Source organism: Impatiens glandulifera, chromosome 7 (genome assembly GCF_907164915.1).
Source record: "Impatiens glandulifera chromosome 7, dImpGla2.1, whole genome shotgun sequence".
Classification (NCBI taxonomy): Eukaryota; Viridiplantae; Streptophyta; class Magnoliopsida; order Ericales; family Balsaminaceae; genus Impatiens; species Impatiens glandulifera.
The window spans coordinates 13,561,009-13,564,551 of NC_061868.1; positions in this window are offsets into that span (position 1 = coordinate 13,561,009).

Below are 3,543 nucleotides of genomic sequence, written 5' to 3' on the forward strand. Positions count from 1 at the left end.
CATGGGTCTTATGAAATCTCTTTCTGATATGTATGAGAAACCATCTACTAACAACAAGGTACACTTAATGAAAAGACTCTTTTACTTAAGAATGGTTGATGGTACTTCTGTCACTACTCATTTGAATGGATTCAATACAATTTTAAATCAATTACTATCTGTTGAGATTGATTTTGGGGATGAAGTTAGTGCCCTTATTTTGTTAGAATCTCTACCAAATAATTGGGAACCTATGAGGGCAGCAATTAGTAATTCAGTTGGAAATGCTAAACTGAAATTTGTTAAAGTTAGAGATCGTATTCTTACTGAAGAGGTTCGTAAAATTGATTCTGGTGAAACGTTCAAAGGTTCTTCTTTGAATATGGAAAACAGGGACAGAGGTAATGATAGAAATTTCAACCGAGGTAAGAGCAGATCTATGTCGAGGAGCAGGAGGAGTCAGTCCAAGTCTGGGCGGACACTTGAGTGCTGGAATTATGGTAAACAAAGTCATTTAAAGAGGAACTGCAAAGCACCGAAGAAAAACGGTGATAATAAAAATGATGTAGCCAACGTTGTTACAGAATCTGTCACTGATACGTTACTTTTGTCTGTTGATAGCCCGATAGATTCATGGGTTTTGGACTCAGGAGTGTCTTTCCACACCACTGCTCACAAAGAATTAATGGAGAATTATGTGGCTGGAAACTATGGGAAAGTATATCTTGTCGATGGTAAGACACTAGATATTGTTGGCATGGGGGACATAAAATTGAAGATGGCAAATGGTTCTGTTTGGAAGATTAATAAGGTGAGACATATTACAGGTTTAATGCGCAATCTGATTTCTGTTACACCTCTTGATGAAGAAGGTCACAATTACATTTGTGGAAATGGTGCATGGAAGGTGACTAAAAGAGCAATAGTTGTTGCTCGAAGTCACAAAACTTGAACGTTATACACGACTTCAACTTGTAGAGAAACAGTTGCTGTTGTAGTTGATGACTCGAATAAACAGTGAACTGTGGCATTGCAGGTTGGGCCATATGAGTGATAAAGGGATGAAAATTCTTTTGAAGAATGGACAGATTCCAAAACTGAAGTCTGTTGAACATCAGTTATGTAAAAAATGCATTCTTGGAAAACAAAAACGGGTGAGTTTCTTAAAGATTGGGAAGGAGCTCAAGAAAGAAATGCTAGAGTTGGTACACACTGATGTGTGGGGACTTACACCTATTTCTTCTATTGGCGGATCACAATACTACATGACGTTTATAGATGATTTGACAAAAAATGTTTGGGTATATTTTATGAAGCACAAGTCTGAAGTATTTTCTATTTTCAAGAAATGGAAGGCTTTGGTTGAAAATGAAACAAATTAGAAAGTTAAGTTCTTGAGATCCGACAATGGAGGTGAATATATCAATTCAGATTTCAAAGAGTATTGTGTTGTGAATGGGATCAGTATTGTGAAGACTGTTCCCTGAACGCCTCAAGAGAATGGAGTAGCTGAACGAATGAATCAAACATTGAATGAGCGTGCTAAAAGTATGAGATTGCATGCAGGGCTGCCTAAAACCTTTTGTGAAGGAGCTCTTAATATTACTGCCTATTTGATAAACAGGGGACCCTCTGTTCCTCTTGAATTCAGAATTCTTGAAGAAGCCTGGAGCAATAAAAAGGTAAACATTTCTTATTTGAAAGTGTTTGGTTGTTTATCATATGTTAATATTAATGAATGTGATAGGAGCAAGCTTTATCCAAAGTCTAATAAATGTTTTTCCATTGGTTATGGTGATATCGAGTTTTAGTTATCGTTTCTGGGATAATCAAAATTGGAAGATCATTCGGAGTAGAAATGTTATCTTCAATGAACAGGTTCTCTAAAAAGATTGTGTTGGAAAGACATCATATGGTGATTCCAAGTTGGAAGAGACTGGTACAGTCGATTTGAGAGAAATTTCAGCTGAATATATACTGACTGTCGAAGAAGAACAATATGTTCTTGAAGATGAAATCGTTGAGAATGTGACCCCAGAGGTAAATCAGCTAAATCAGCAAACACTAGTTATACAGTTGAGAAGATCGTCAAGGAATTGAAAACTAGTTGAGAGGTGGTCTCCATCTCTGAACTATATCTTGTTAACAGATAGAGGTGAACCTGAATGCTATGAGGAAGCAATATAATCTGATGAATCGGTTAAGTGGAAGTCTACAATTAAAGATGAGATTGACTCTTTGACGTTGAATCAGACTTGGGTGCTCACTAAGCTACCAAAGGGAAAGAAAGCACTTCACAATAAATAGATCTTCAGTATTAAAGAAGAACATTATAAAACCATGAGGTACAAGGCAAGGTTGGTTGTGAAAGGATTTCAACAGAAAGAAGGTATTGACTACAATGAGATCTTCTCTTCAGTAGTTAAATTGATGACAATCAGAATTATTTTGAGTTTGGTTGTGAAAGAAGACCTTCATCTTCAACAAATGGATGTCAAAACTGCTTTTCTTCATGGTGATTTAGATGAAGAGATTTATATGCGACAACCAGAAGAATTTGAAATCAAAGGAAAATATGATCTTGTGTGTAAGCTTCAGAAGAGTCTGTATGATTTGAAATAGGCTCCAAGGCAATGGTACAAGAAGTTTGATAACTTCATGAAAAGTAACAATTTTCTGAGGTGTGAAGTTGATCATTGTTGTTATATCAAGAGGTTTGATAAATCATACATTATTCTACTCCTCTACGTTGATAACATGTTGATTGCTGGAGAAAGCTTGTATGAGATTAAAAAGCTCAAGAAAGAGTTGTCTGAAAAGTTTGTAATGAAGGATTTGGTTACTGCGAAACAAATCCTTGGGATGAGAATTTTCAGGGATGAAGAAGTTCTCAAGCTTTCACAAGAAGAATATGTGAAGAAAGTTCTTAGAAGGTTTAACTTGTATGATGCAAAACCAGTTACTACCCCCTTAGCTAGTCACTTCAGACTATCTAAAGATCAGTCGCCTTCAACATAGGAGGAGAAAAATTACATGGCCACTGTTCCGTATGCCTCTGCCATTAGTTATATTATGTATGCAATGGTTTGCACAAGACCAGATATAGCACATGTAGAGGGAGTTATTAGCAGGTTCATGAGCAACCCGGGTAGACAACATTAGGAAGTAGTAAAGTGGATACTACGATACTTAAGAGGAAGTGCGGGTCTCGCTTGTGTTTTCGAAAGTCTAATATGGGTTTGGAAGGATATATTGATGCTGACAATGGTGGTGATGTTGATAGTAGGAAGAGAACAATAGGGTACATTTGTACTCTAGGAGGTACTGCAATCAGTTGGGTTTCAAAATTGCAGAAGATTGTTGTTCTTTCTAGTTGTGAGGCAGAGTATGTTGCTGTGATAGAGGCTGCTAAGGAGATCATGTGGTTACAACCCTTTTTTCTAGAATTAGGTCAAGACTGCGAGGGAAGTGTGTTGCGATGCGACAGTTAGAGTACCATTCATTTGGAAAAGAATCATGTTTATCATGGTAGGACGAAGCATATACAAGTTCGTTATCATTTCA